Source organism: Ursus maritimus, unplaced genomic scaffold (assembly GCF_017311325.1).
Source record: "Ursus maritimus isolate PB19 unplaced genomic scaffold, ASM1731132v1 scaffold_13, whole genome shotgun sequence".
NCBI lineage: Eukaryota > Metazoa > Chordata > Mammalia > Carnivora > Ursidae > Ursus > Ursus maritimus.
In genome coordinates this window covers 20,263,695-20,279,929 of record NW_024423675.1, presented here as the reverse complement: position 1 = coordinate 20,279,929, position 16,235 = coordinate 20,263,695, and the positions used below count along the sequence as shown (strand labels likewise).

General features: G+C 38.9%; 1 long non-coding RNA gene across 1 annotated transcript in view; it reads left to right on the top strand.

The window, feature by feature from the left end:
• Positions 1 to 782: 782 nt before the first annotated feature.
• LOC121102260 overlaps positions 783 to 16,235 on the top strand; it is a 39,139-nt gene continuing 23,686 nt past the window's right edge. Inside the window, exon 1 of the long non-coding RNA XR_005834311.1 lies at positions 783 to 975. This is a non-coding gene — a long non-coding RNA (uncharacterized LOC121102260). The remainder of the gene's footprint in view (positions 976 to 16,235) is intronic.

Sequence of the window (16,235 nt, the reverse complement as noted above, 5' to 3'; positions counted from 1 at the left end):
TGAGGGAGAGAGAAAGAAATTCCCATCTCCTTTAATCCTCTGATATTTTGTGTTTAATTATGACCAACAGCCAAATATAATTTTAACTAATACAGTTCCCAAGACTCTAAAGATAGGCTATTGGTCTTTATGACAGGCAGTAGAGAAGAAAATTGGGGGCAGGGATATTAGGAAAAGTGGCTGAGAGAGAAAGTTGTCTAATCGACTATCATTAAATGGCTTCCCATTCTGCCTGTGGGTAGAGTTAGCTCCTGTCTGTTCCGGGTAAGTGTGCACATTACTGTATTTCTGTGTAAACACCCCACAACCCTATGACTAGAATAGACCATAGGAGGTGACATGGTGCACTTCTTTTCTTTAATACAAAACACAAGGTCATCATGCCCAAGTTAAGAGAATCTCTGTTATTTTGAGAAAATCTGTAGGAAAGCATACACTCTATGAGGAAAGTTGAATCTTGGCAGTTTCTATTTGGCCCAGAATTTTGGGTGAGAGGGGCTCTCCCAAAGACTTTTGCCTCCCAGGCCTCTAGTGCCCTTATGTTGCAGTTCAGCCTTGCCTGGTGTGGCTCCAGAAGGCAGGCTCAGAACCACAGCCTTTCTCTGATGGGATCGTGACTTTTCCAGCTGCTTCGAACATTACCCAGAATTACATAGGGAGGAACAGAAAGTGACATCAGGTTACGGTGAAAGACACTATGAAGGTATGACTGAGCAAGCCACAGAAGTACTGCTGGACCCCTAGGCTGCCAAGAAGAAAGGAAGAGGGCACAACAGGGTAGGGTGAGTAGAGGGAGACAGTCCAGCACCCTCCGGAAAAAGAGAACCAGCCACAGCCCACAGAAGTCAACTGCTCAGGAAACACCCAAAGTGCATGAGTGTGTTCCCCTAAGAGGACTGGACACGGTGCAGGTAGGCTGCGGGGCGACCAGAAGCCGGAATGTCAACACCACCTGCGTTTGTTCCTTCTTCCCCGGTAGGTAAATCCTTTGACATTTACTCTACTTGGTGGCTGGGTCTCTGCCAGCATAGTCTTGGCCAGTATTTTGACAGTTTCAAGATCTCCACTGATTGCAAATCTCATTTTCTCCTGGGAAACTGGCAGGAGCAGTGGAGTGGGAGGTGCAGCAAGGGGTGAGGGTGCAGGAATAATCAGAGGGAAAATAAGTCTACAATGTATCTCCCATCTCCTAAATGTCCCCACAGCGTATTTGTGTATATCCACAGAATAAAAAGTCTAGAAGGATAGATATCAAATATTAATAATACTATTGTTATATTTGGGTAGTAAAATAATGGCTGGTTTTTATTTTCTTCCTTGAGCTTTTCTACATTTCCCAAATTTTCTATGATAAATACATGTCACTATTGTCAACAGAAAATGTTTGTGTTTTAAATGTTCTATTGAATTTGATGAGGGAAACCAGAAAGGAGTGCTTTCTGTTTCCCTGAACTTCTTGCACATTGGAACTACTGTATATAACAGCCCTTTTGGGAGGGCACACCAGGTCCTCATTCTGTCTCTGGAAATGGAGGGGAGCAGTAACGCTGATGGGGAAAAGCAGCTGCTCCCTTCTCTTCTCCTCCGTGTGGCCAGTAAGAAGAAGCAAAAGAAGAGGCAAAGGATATAGTGTTTTCTGCCACCGCAGCGCTCCATAAAGAACAGTGACCAAATTAAACCATAGCTTTAGAAATATGATGGTCAATAGTAGTACTTAATGTCTGTACATAAACAGCCATTTTAGTAAACAGGTGTTTTCTTGGGCAATGGCATTGGATACGAGTGACTTGATATAATACATGTTTGGGAGGTTTGGGCGGATCCACACAGGGCTGGCTGGTCTATGCCTTCTGATTAGGACTACAGTTAAATTATTTTTAAGTTTTTTCAAAAGGATATCCAAAAAAAAAATGCAGTCCTTTAGGACCAGAATTCTCTTTCTAGTTATAAATTATCTTCAATTAACAATGATAAGAAAATTTAATATTTTTAAAAGCTTTTATTTATTTATTTGAGAGAGAAATAGCAAGACAGAATGAGCGGGGGGGGGGTGTGTGAGAAGGAGGCTCCCCACTGAGCAGGGAACCTGACGCAAGGCTTGATCCCAGGATCCTAGGATCATGACCTGAGCTGAAGACAGACACTTAACTGATTGAGCCACCCAGGTGCCCATAGAAAATTTGATATGTTTTCTTTATCCTCCAAACCCAGATTTTTAAGTGAATCTGGAAAAAGAATTGTGTATAAAGAAAAGAGTAGCCAGCCTTACACGCCAGTGGTAAATAAATGGCCGATTCAAACTGCGATAGAAACATTACAAACATTATCAATGTTCAGACAAACATATCCAATGTTAAAATGTGAAGAATCAGGTTCTCTCGTAAGTTGCTGGTTGGGGGAAAAACCCTTTAACCATATCTATGGAAAATTTTGAATGTGTACGTCAGTGACCCAGAAAATCCACTTCTAAATATCTAAAGAAACACAGGTGTGCACAAGGAGGCAGTACAAGAAAGTTCAGTAGGAATGGTTTCTAATGGGGTAAAAAAATGGCAACAAGTATCCACAAGGAGGTGTCTGTGTGATCTCTAGTATATAATACAATATAACGCTGCTATGAAAAAGAACAACAGAGACAGATCTCTAAGACATATTGTTGGGTGAAAAAAGTAAGTTAATGAAGGTATCCATAGAGTATGACAGATCATTTATATAGAAACTAAAACACAAAATTATACCATATATATATATATATATATATATATATATATATATATATAAAATGAGGACATATGTTTGAATGTAAATGTATTGAAAAGGCTGAAGCAATAACAGTGTTTATCCCTGAGGAAGTGGAATGGGGACCAGTATTAGAATTCCCATTAGGTAAAGTTAAAGCATTAACTTTTCAGTGATGTTTCAATTTTTAACAAGGAGAAGATGTTTATGTATTATTTCTGCAGTTTAAAATTAATTTCTAACAACTTCTTAAGAAGAAAAATGGTCACTTTACAGTGCAAAAACCTAACAAACACACTTAACCACATATCAAGCTTAACATCCCCAGTACTAAATCATGTTGATAGCGTCTGGCCCAGGTATGAGGTGATAAGGGTACTTCACGTCTGGGGTGTCCTTCCTCCAAACCTATAACCCCAGGGTAACCACAAGAAGACAATCAGACAAATTCAAGTTAAGGAATGTTCTACAGGTTGCCTGGCCAGTACTCCCAAAGACCATCAAGGAAAGCCTGAGAAGCTGGCACAGGCCTGAGGCAACTGGGAAACATGACAATCAAAGACACCGTGGTACCCTGAAGCACAAAATAGACATTAATGGAAAAACCAGTGAATTCTAAATATAGTCTAGTTTAGATATCAGTAATGTACCAGTGCTGGTTCCTTGGGTGTGACAAAGTAATATAAGATGTTAATAATAGGAGAAATCTGACCGGGGATTCCCAGGAACGCTTTGTACTATCTTTGTAACTTTTCTGTAAATCTAAAACTACTCTGAAATAAAACATTCATTTTCTAAAAAACAAACAAACAAAAAAAAAAACCTCCCTAGAGAAAGGCTACTGGTGAATAGTATTCACTGAAAACTGATCAGAAACTGTCCTGAAGTTGTGCTATATACTTTCGAGCTGTCAAAACGGGCAGTCCTATGAGGTTTGCTTTCCTTCATGCAGAAGGCCCTTAAGAAAGTTATTTTTCATGGTGTATGGACTGTCCCTTGCCAACTTCAGAATCAGAATGCTGACCAGCGTATAGATGCTAAAATTCATACTTGACTGCTACATGCTTGCAAAATAGTCACAGAGCTTTAAAATTCATCCCCACATTCCTGTGACTCCTCCCATCTGTCACCTTTAACTTCATCCTACTCTCCCCTAACTGGTATTCAACATTCAGAATGGCTTTCAGATACTGTATAAAGGGCCTCGACCAGAGCAGAAATACGTAAGGAGGTCACAAAGTAACACCCACGGGAAAATGTGTGGGAAAGTAGAAAACCATGGATTGTTGCCTCAGGATTTTCTGTCTCAAACGCCGTGCTACTTTCTGTTCCTGTCTTGGAAAGCTCTTCTCTAGCATGGCTGACTCCTTCTCATTCATCAAATGTCAGCTCAGATGTCCCCAACTCTGAAAGAGCTTGGTCCATCTATCAGAAGGTGCTCCTCTCTCTATCCCACAGTCCCCTCGTCCTGTGGTTTTCCGCATGGCACCCACAAGTTAGAGATGTAGATTAGCTCTTTTGTTCACCTGTTTATCGCATGTTTCATTCCCTGAGCAGCACAGTTCCTGGCACAAAGGTAGCATCCATGTAATAATCACTGAATGAATGAATGAATGAATGAATGAATGAATGAATGAATGGACAGGAAACTTGCATGACACTAACATGCAGGGTAATTTGTGTGTGCTATATGTCTCCCCTTAGGCTCCACCTCTGCAATCTATAGGTGTTCTAAGTCTCTTCAGTGTCTATTTACCATAAATCAACTTGAAAATAGGTGCTCACATTTTTCTCCTTTTGGTCAATTCCAAGAACAACATTTACAAGTCAGTAAATAGTCAGAGGAAGTGGTTTTCTTTCTTTTCCTTTTGCTTGCTTTTCTTTTCTTTTCTTTTCTTTTCTTTTCTTTTCTTTTCTTTTCTTTTCTTTTCTTTTCTTTTCTTTTCTTTCCCCCTCCAATTTAACACTGGGCAACTGCATTCAAAACAGACTTTGGTGAAAGCAGAGACTGCATTTCGTCATACCCTGACTTTCCACCTCATGTGCAAATGGAGGGGAGCAGTAACAGAGAATGACAGGAAATGTTAGTTCTCTCCCCTGTGTGGCTGGGCTCCCTGCTCACACTGTGGCTCTTAGTGTTTTCTGCCTTTCAACAGAAAATTGAGTCACCATCTCTTGCTCTTGCCTGCACTTCCTGCTTTTCCTTGGTAACCTCCTTCGTCCCCTAAGTCCCCATGGGCATTGCTACAATTCTGGTCTGCTGGTCCAGCCAGACCCTGGACCATCACTTCTCCATGACTTCAAACATGAAGCTCTTCACCTCTGACTCCTTCTTCCTTTGCCTCCTACCTCTCCCTTATTCATATTCACATCTTTTTACCCTTGTCTGGCTCTCCAGGAATTTAATTGCCCCTATTCTCTCAGTCAAGGAGGAAAACAGATTTGTGGTAGCCCTCAAATGTTAAAACCAGAATCTGAGGTAAAGGAGGATATATCAGGATCAAGAGCTAGACTGTCAAGGATCTTAGGAGCAGAGGTCTTATTTAGTGATAAGGGCTGACTCTATCTTTGACCTCCTCCCTTCTTTCCTACTCCCTACCTCCTTACCCTTAAGTTTGGTTCAAGAAGCAAAAGAGCTGGATGTTTTTAAATGTCCCCTTGTGAAATACAAATCAAATCCACAATGAGATACCACCTCACACCAGTCAGAATGGCTAAAATTAACTAGTCAGGAAACGACAGATATTGGCGAGGATGCAGAGAAAGGGGAACCCTCTTACACTGTTGGTGGGAATGCAAACTGGTGCAGCCACTCTGGAAAACAGTATGGAGGTTCCTCAAAAGGTTGAAGATAGAACTACCCTATGACCAAGCAATCGCACTACTGGGTATTTACCCCAAAGATACAAATCTAGTGATCTGAAGGGGCACCTACACCCCAATGTTTATAGCAGCAATGTCCACAATAGCTAAAATATGGAAAGAGCCCAGATGTCCATTGACAGAGGAATGGATAAAGATGTGGTATATATACACAATGGAATATGACTCAGCCACCAAAAAATGAAATCTTGCCATTTGCAACGATGTGGATGGAACTAGAGGGTGTTATGCTAAGCGAAATAAGTCAATCAGAGAAAGACAATTATCATACGATCTCACTCATATGTGGAATTTAAGAAAGAAACAAAACAGAGGATCATAGGGGAAGAGAGGATAAAATAAAAGACGAAATCAGAGAGGGAGACAAATGATAAGACTCTTAATCATTGGAAACAAACTGAGGGTTGCTGTAGGGGAGGGGCATGAGGGGATGGGGTAACTGGGTGATAGACATTAAGGAGGTCATGTGATGTAATGAGCTCTGAGTATTATATAAGACTGATGAATCACAGACCTGTACCTCTGAAACCAATAATACATTATATGTTAATTAATGGAATTTAAATAAAGAATGTTAAAAAAAAATACCCCCTTGTTAGTATAAGGTCTTCCTGGTGACACATGGGATAAGAAAAATGTACTATTTTCTTAACTCTGGCAGGATGTTAGCTGAAGAAGGTGACTGGTAGTTGCAGGCCCTGTCAGGGAATTCAGAGGCCAGGGAGATCCATGCCTGGATATGCTGTTATCTGTTCCTGATCTCTTTGGCCAACTCATTTTTTATTAGATTCTCTAGATACTTATCTTAACAGGTTGATAAGTTATAGAAGTTGTGGTGTGTGTGTGTGTGTGTGTGTGTGTTTGTTTGTGTGTACACATGCATGCATTTATGTGTTTGCTTCCAGCCAATCTGTAACTCATTTAGGTTTCACTTTCTCCCCTACCCAGCCTGGGATGATGGACCATGAGAGTGCTTCTCTCTCTAGCATTCTACTAAACTTCTCCATTACCTTCAACTTTATGTATAATTTCTACAATTATCTTTAGGGGTGAAAATAATAGGATTATTAGGCAGATTGGGCTCACTAAAAGTCATGCCCTCTTACTTCAACTGGGCCCTCTGGCTACATGGTCATCCTTTTATTCTTTTCTCATTGGGGGCCCTGTGGCCCACCTCCTCACAGGTCACTTTCACCTTCCATCTCACTAATGCAGACATCCTCCCCTTTTCTCCTCTCTCTCTGTGACAACCAGGGTCACTTACAAGCTACCACATCTTATCCTTTTGTACCTGACAATTCTATATATCTTGTTCACCTCAAGGGAAGTGATGCCATTCTCCCTTTCTCAAAATTACTCCTTCAACTGGTTTCTTCCTCCCAACCTGTCCTCTTTCACTAGGGTCATCTGTTTCTCAAATTTACCCTTTCATATCTTCCATCTCTTCTTCTCCACTGCTCATTCCTCCCAGACCATAAACATATTGAGTCTTCCCATCTTAAATAAGCAAAGGAAATAAAACTCTTCCTTACAGCAACAAACAATAGCAGATTATTAAAAAATGGTACAGTATCATTGTAAAGACAAATATCCAATAGCTTTGTATAGAAATTGCCTTTCATTGCCAAACTTCAGGCTTATCTTATGTAGTAGCTATCTACCTGGCTTCCCTGCCTCCAATCTCTCCCTCTTCCAATCCAACTAACAGCTTGCTGCCACATCAATCTTCCTAAAAAATACAGCTTTGTATATATCACTTCCCTTACAGGATAAAGTACAAATTCCTTTGTCTGAAATATATGGGCATTCAAAAATTCAACTTGCTCTATCCTCCCCCTTAAAAAAAAAACTTCTCTTCCTTATATTTCCACATGAATCTTTCACTCAACCAAACTGGCCTTGAACACTCCACACACAGTGTCTCCTCTGCATTGTTGTTCATGCTTCCCTCCTAGAATGTGCTTCCCTCTCCACCACCACTTCCCTCAGCCCCACAATTCCTTCAAACTCAGTTCAATTTCCTCTGCCTTCAAGAGGCTTTTCCCAAAAGAACCAACCCTGGGGGAACCACTTTGCCTCTAAACACTAACAATATTTAACAACTGTCCAACTCTTTTGGTGTTTAGCACAAGAATGTGCAGCTTTGCATTGGTATGTGGTGGGTAAGTATATGTCCCAGCAGCATTATCTTATATTATACCTCTTTATATCCCTCTTTTTAATTAGCATTTAATCTTTTTTATAACAAAAATAAACCTGGCTGGGTAATAAAGGTTTTATGCGGAGGGTCTCTGAAAAACTACCAAAGTAAATTTCTAAGGTCTACATTCAGGTAGTGAGTTGAACAGAAAGGCATATTGGTTATTTCTTCCTGTTGTACCTGGTAGAGGTCGATGTTGCTGTAAATACTCTCCCAGATGTGGTCATAGTTGCACTGATGCAAACCCTGGGAAGCCACGAAAGTTGGATGAGATGGAGCCAGCATGACTGTCTTTGCAGCATGGTCTTGGAGCACTTGCATTACTCGCTCAGAGCTGGAAATCTCAAGTAGAATGAGGAAAAGGAATGGTTCAGCAAAGGGTTATTCCCTTCTTCTCAGCAAGAATTTGGTCATATATACACAAATAGGAAAGAAGCCCGAGGTGGGGCTTTACTCAGTTAAAAAATAAGATCAGACTCAAACATCATGATTGCCTTTGGTATGTCCATCCATTCAACATTGTAAGTACTTAAATATACATAGCAGCTCATTTAAAATTATGTGACAACCCTCTAAACACAATAGCAGATTGTACCCCCACAAGTGTTGTGGCACCAATAAAAAGATAAACACCCATCATTTTGGGTACAAACCCTGTTTGCTATTAAGAAGCTGCCAGGAGATGGAGGAAGAGAAAACTGGGTAGTATGAGGAAAGCACAGGCTTTGTAAGGACGCAAGCCTGGGCTCATATCTCTGCTGGAATCCTGACTTCACTACACAGAGCAGGAAAAATCAACCTAACAAGAACACTAATGATGTCTCCCAGGATTGTTGCAAGAATGCCTGGCATGTAGTAGGTACTAAATAAATGTTCCTTCTCCTCTTCTGGAAGTAAAGGATCAAATAATAGTCCCAGAGTTGAATTTCAATGGCAGTGATACATGTATTATGGTATTTCAGCCATTTTAATATCACAAGGAACTTCAATTATCATTTAGTCCAATCCCTAACAAAACCCAATGGCATTTTTTGCAGAAGTAGAAAAATCCATCCTAAAGTTCATATGAAATCTCAAAGGACGCCAAATAACCAATGTAATTTTGAAAAAGAAGAACAAAATTGAAGGACTCACACTTTCTGATTTCAAGCCATATTACAAAGCTACAGTTATCAAAATGGTGTGGTCCTGGAATAAATTGGGCATCTAGACCAACAGAACAGAATAGAGAGACTAGAAATAAACCCTCGAGTATATGGTCAAATGATCTTAGGCAAGGATGTCAACACCATTCAACAGAGAAGGAACAGTCTCTTCAACAAATGATTCTAAAGAAAACAGGATATCCACATGCAAAATAATGAAGTTAAACTTTTATTGTACACCATACACAAAAAATTAACTCATAATGGATTAAAGATCTAAACATAAGACCTAACACTATAAAGCTCTTAGACAAAAATAGGGGGAAATCTTCATAACATTGAATTTGGCAATGATTTATTGGATATGACACCAAAAGCGCAGGGGAAAAAAAAGCAAAAATAGATAAATGTGACTACATAAAACTTTAAAACTTCAGTGCATCAAATATACAATTAACAGAGTGAAAAGACAACCCATAGAATGATGTAATATATTTGCAAATTATACATCTGATAGGGGGTTAATATCCAGAATATATAAAGAACTAGAGCTCAACAACAACAATAAAAATCTAATAACCGAATTAAAAAATGGGCAAAGGACTTCTATGGACATTTTTCCAAATATGATATACAAATGACTGATAAACATATGAAGAGATTCTCAAAATCACTAATCATCAGAGAAATGCAAAGCAAAACCAAAATGAGATTATCACCTCATCCATTAGGATGGCTAATAAAAAGAAGAAGAAGGAGGGAAAAGGAAGGAAGGAAGGAAGGAAGGAAGGAAGGAAGGAAGGAAGGAAGGAAGGAAGGAAGGAAGGAAGGAAATAACAAGGACTGGTGAGAGTTCAGGGAAATTGGAACCCTTGTGCACTGTTGGTAGTATTGTCAAGTGCTGCAACTGCTATGGAAAATAGTATGGAAATTCCTCAAAAAATTAAAACAGAATTACCTTATGATCCAGCAATTCTATTTCTGGGTTTATATCCAAAAGAATCAAAGGAAGGATCTCAAAAAAGTATTTACATATCCATGTTCACAGCAGCATTATTCACAGTAGCCATGAGGTGGAAGGACCCAAACGTCCATCAACAAATAAATAGATTTATTTTAAAAGTGGTGAATATACACAAGGGAATATTATTCAGCCTTAAAAAGGAAGGAAATTCTGATATATCCTACAACATGGGTGAAACTGGCTGGGTAAAATAAGCCAGTCATAAAAAGACAAATACTGTCTGCTTTCACTAATAGGTGGTACCTGAGTAGTCAAACTCACAGAGACAAAATTAGAATGGTTGTCACCAGGGACTAGAGGGAGGGAAGAATGAGGAGTTATTGTTTGATGGGTAAATAGTTTCAGTTTGCTGGATGAACAGTTCTGGGATTTACTTAATGCCACTGAACTGTACAGTTAAAAATAGTTAAAATAGTAAATTTCATGTTCAGTGTATTTTGCCACCATTTAAGAAAAGAGGGGAAAAATAGTATAAAGAGGTCCCATGTACTCTTCACTCCATTTCCCCTGATGTTAACATCTTGCAAAACCATAGTACAGTATCACAACCTGGATATTGACTTTGATCCAGTCAACTTATAGAAGAGATCCATCACCACAAGGATCCCTCATGTTACTCTTTTATAGCCATACTCCCTTCCCTTCCTCACCAGTCTCCCCTTAACCCCTACAATCCACGAATCTGTCTTCATTTCTCTACTTGGTCATTTCAAGAGCATTGTATAAATGAATGCATATAGTTTTTATGGGACTGACTTTTTTTCACTCATATAGTTCTCTGGAGATTCATCCAGGTTCTTGAGTGTATCACTAGTTTGTTCTTTTTTTGCAGCTGACTGGTATTCCACGGTATGGGATGTACCACAACTAGTTTATTTACCCACTGGAAGACATCTGTGTTGTTTCCAGTTTTTGGCTATTGTGAATAAAGCTGGTAAAATGTTCATGAAAACAAAAAGGAGAGGAAATTTGGTCACATGCTACCACATGGATGAATCTTGAGGACATTGTCCTACGTGAAACAAGCCAGTCAAAAAAGACTAATATTGTATGAGTCCACTTTCATGAGGTATATAAAGGTAGTTGAATTCAGAAACATAAAGTAGAATGGTGGTTTCTAGGGGCTGTGGGGAGGAGGAAGTAGGGAATTGTTGTTTTATAAGTACAGAGTTTCAGTTTGGCAAGATGAAAAAGTTCCAGTAGATCTGTTTCACGACAGTGTGAATACACTGAACACCACGAAACTGCACTTAAAATTATTAAGATGAGAAATTGTATCCCATGTGCTTTTTACCACAATAAAAATAAGATAATTTCATCCAGTATTTTTGTTTCACAGATGAGGAAACAAACTCAAGGAGGTTGTGCGTTAGACCAATATCACACAGAGACTTAGTGCCAAAGCTGGAACAATTGTTACTTTCTATTGAAAATTAACAGTATTATAAAATTTGGGCAATTAGATTAGAAAGTTCCAAATAAAGCCTTCATGGCAAATCCATGGCTAACATTTCTTAAAAAGGAAAGAAAATTCAATTTTCTGAGAATGATTTTAGCAAGAATTTTACCTACTAGGGAATATGGTTATTTTCTTACCTTCAAAAACTTTGCTTGGAGTTGCATTAATACATCTATTCTTCTCCGTTCTTTTAGTTTGGTCAAAATCTTCTTTTGCCAAGGATCACATTTTGGCTTAATCTAGTGGACAAACATGTTCACAAAAAGTCACAACATAACAGAATGGTTCTCAATAAAAGTTGCAAGCAAAGAGATTCAAGGACCTTCTGAAATGGGATCTAGCCTTTGTGCTAGAAAGTGTGTTAGAGCATGTGAAGTCTTGGAAAAAGTCTGCATGGGTTCACAGATCCACGGAGGGAGATGGCAACAGCAGTTCCTGTTGGTGCGTGGCCTATGAGATGCATTAGCTTCATCTGGGATGACACAGCACCATCCATGAGCAGGAGGGACCCTAAATCCATCAGTGTTGGACACCACATTTGACATATAGGGCAAGAGAAGTTCTCCCACAAAGACTCGACATGTAAAATTTTATCTTACCAGTAAACAGGGCATATTTCAAAATTTAGTTTTATAGCTGTAAATACATCAACATACTTATAACTTTCAAACTTATATCTAGCTCTAAGTTCCAGTATGTGATATCCAACTATCTCCTTGATATCTATAGGTGGAAGGCAAATGTAACAATCTAGAACAGAAAGTCTGGCTTTTCCTACACCAATCACCTATTTGCTCAAGTCCCATTACTTAGGAGTAATCTTCGATTTCTCTCCTTTCCTTCCATTCATCTTTATCAAGTAAGACTTCTTTCCTACACAATATAGCTGATCCTCATTATTTATGGATTTTGTATTTGCAAATTTTTCTCACTAAAATGTAGCCATAACCCCAAAATCAATACTGGCAGATCTATCCTGGTTATTTATGGACATGCAGAGAATGGTGAAAAATTTGAATCACCCAACTCCACATCCCCAGCTGAGGTCATACAAGGAGACATTCAGTCTTCTTGTTTCAGCTCTCATTCTGTAAACAAGTGTCCTTTTTGTGGTCTAGTTAGTGACACATTTCTATATTTTTGTGTTTTTTGTTGGTGATTTCAATGTTTAAAGTGGACCCTAAGTATAGTGCTGAAGGGTTGCCTAGTGTTCCTAAGTACAAGGAGGCTATGATATGTCTTATAGAAAAAATATTTATGTTTGATAAGCTTTGGGCATGAGTTACAGTGCTTTTGGCCATAAGATCAATGTTAATGAATTAAAAGCATATATTAAAGTATCTTTAAACAGAAATACACATAAAGCAAAGTTATGCATCAATCAGTTGATGAACCTAACCTTATATTTCTCTTATGAGCAATGGTTCAGTATTTGTTAATTCAGTGTTTGTGACAATTTTATAGAACACAGCTTCCCCAAACAATGAGGATAAACTATACTTACCACTACCCCAAATCATCTTGTTTAATCTCCTTACTTGTGTATCGTTTGTGAATTGTGTATCTCAGGAACCAAGGGTCATTCCTGACACATAGTATATACTCAGTGAATATTTTTTGACTCAAAAGCTGGATTTATACAACCCAATTATATCTTTGAGTGCTATTCCTGGTTCTAGCCAAGTAGCCAAGATCACTAACAAGAAGAATGGAGTTCTGACCCAACAGAGAGTAAAGGAGTATGGGGACTTTCCACAGAAGGCAGGTCAACATGGCTAGCTTCAACACAGACCCAAGGCATGAAGGAGATGGGGGAACCTGGTGTACAAGGCCAGGGACCTACCCTTAGTCCTATGGGACAGTTTTCTTAGGACATTGAGGAGAGGGGACAATAGGAATGTGACAGACCTGGTGCTGCCAGGTTGTTTGGCCTGGGCAGAAGATACTTTGTGACAGGTGACTGTCACCACAGGTCTCCTTACCTTTATAAAGGAAATCCAGTTAGCTCTCTTTTTCAAGGCCATACCATGTCCTGCCAAACCCAAATTCTCCACTTTAGCTATCTCAGCATCATAATCTGGAAATGTTTGCATTCTCTGTTGCTCCATGAAGATGCTTTGAAACTTTTGGGAAACCTAAATAGGATTAAGAAGAGAGAAGTGGAACCCAGAAAAAGTCTCAGATTGTAGGCAATTTCAAAAACAGCTACTGATTGCCTTTGAGACAGTCTTGGAGTTAAACTAATTCATAAAACATGACTCTGTCACAGTAACAGACATTGAATATATATACCTGTGAGGCACATGTATTCAGTCGACTGATTATCATAATTGCATATGTATGTGTTACTCGTTCTGAATATCTGCTCCAAAGATTGGAAATTGTGCAATATATTTATTTATATGTATTTTGAGATGTACCCCAAATGGGAAGTAAATTTGTCCACCTTTAGAAATACATTCACTTTTTTTGGTCACCTGGTAAACTAGAAAATCTAAAGGTTAGATAAATCCTCATTCCAGAATCCTGACCAGGATGTTGCCAGAGAGAAGGTTCTAGATGCTGGGACCCGTTAAAACTCTTTAAGGTACCTCAGCCAATTCCTTCACCTCTCATTTTCAGACTGAGGCTACTAGTGCTTTCTGTGGCATAATTCCTCCTGCCAAAATGTAGGACACTTCTCCCCCCCTTCTCCAGAGTGGGCCCAGACTTCCTGAGCCTGTGGTAGTACCTTCCTCATTGCACTAGCCATACTACATCATGATTTCCTCACTACCTGGTGAACTTCTTGAGGGCGCAGACTATGAATCTCAAGAACCAACCACATGGTCATGGTTGCATCCACAACAGTGTGGATGTAATTAATTCCACTAAATTCTGCATTTATGAATGGTTAAAATGGTCAACCTTATGTATATTTTATTACACACACACATACACGCACACACATGCACACACTGCTGGCACATACTAGGGGCCTTAACAAAGGTTTCTGGAATGAGAAAGTAAGTCTAATGAGTCACAGAGCTAAAGATTCTTCCAGTTAATGCCGATACCTTGTGGGCTATGATATCCAATACTGTTGACCCTAGCTACGTGTGGCTGCTTAACATTTAAATGTGAATACATTAAAATTAAATAAAATTTAAAATTTAGTTCTTCAGTTACACTACCCACATTTCAAGTGCTCAATAGCTGCATGGTTGACATATTAAACCATACAGATTCAGATCATATCCATCAGTGCAGAAAGTTCAATGAGACAGTGCTAGTCTAGGGCTAGGGTGGCAAAGTTCTCCTTAAAGGGCCAGACAGTAAATATTTTAGCCTTTGCAGACCATACATAGATCTCTGTTGCAACTACTCAACTCTGTAGTTGCGGTGTGAAAGCAGTCAAAGGTAATATGTAAATGAATGGGTATGGATGAATTCGATAAAACTTTATTTAAAAACAAAACAAAACAAAACTGTGGTGGACTGCAGGTTATACTTTGCTTATCCTGCTCTAAGGAATTAGAGAACCAGAGTAAACAGTACCCAAATATAAGAACTCTTCCTACACATAAAAAAAAAAAATTGTTGTAATGTGATTATCCTGTGAGCACAAGCATTGCACATAATACTGTTATAAGAAAGTTAGAAGTGGAAACTATCACTGTATAAAGGAAAAAAGCTATTCTTCGGGGTAAGTTTTCTCAATGGCCTCATGTTTTTTTTTTTTTGTTATCATTGATGATAGTCTACTGTGTTATAATTTATTTGTATTTATTTTGACTCTTTTAAAACACCATTGTATTCTAATTCCAGTTTTCATCTATCATAATACTTGCTGATAAGGACGGTAAGGATACTCCCATAGAAGCACTCTGTTGTAGGGGTGCCTGGGTGGCTCAGTGCCTGGAGCGTCTGACTCCTGGTTTTAGCTCAGGTCATGATGTCATGGTCGTGAGACTGAGCCCCCTGTTGGGCTCTGTGCTCAGCTCAGAGTCTGTTTCAGATTCTCTCTCCTTCTCCCTCCTGCTCACACTTGCTTGCTCTCTCAAGTAAATAAATAAAGTCTTTAAAAAAAAAGAGAGAGAGAGAGAAGTGCTCTTCTGTAGACATTGCTGCTGGTGATAATGAAAAGAAAGGCAAGAGCTAAAACATCATTGCCTTCAAAGAAACCAGAGGAAATGCGATACCACCGGTTTCAGGGAGCGTAAAGAGCCTATGTTACATACAGAAATAATCTTACTAAAATCATGCAGAACAAGCACACATGGAAGTGAAACCTGAATGTCAAGGCAAGTGGTGATAGAGAAGATAGTGGTTTCTTCTTACACAAAGTGCATTCAAAAACATTCAGATTTGATTTTTGCCTGTTTGGATCAATCAGTTTATTACTTTTACCTAGCAAATATATATACTTGCAAATATTATACACCCAGAGCTAGAGAAATATCTCTATTGTGGATACTCTAGCTGAAAACTTTATATTATAAACTTGAAGCTGTTTATACATAATCCTATTTTTCCCTTTGAAATAAGTTTTAACATGGCTTTTGTTAATATGAGGCTTTTTTAAAGGAAGTGCAATACTGTGTTAGAGCAGAGCAGATTGCATGACTTTAAAAATCACTATGCAATATAAACTCTATTGAATATATAAAGCATTTTGCCAATAGGAGAGCTATTACAACACATTGTGAGAATCAAAGGGCTTGAGCCTCTAGACAACTCCATCAGGCAAATCTGTCAAATCTTGGCTACATTTACATTACCTACTATGGACTCTAACCTACTTTT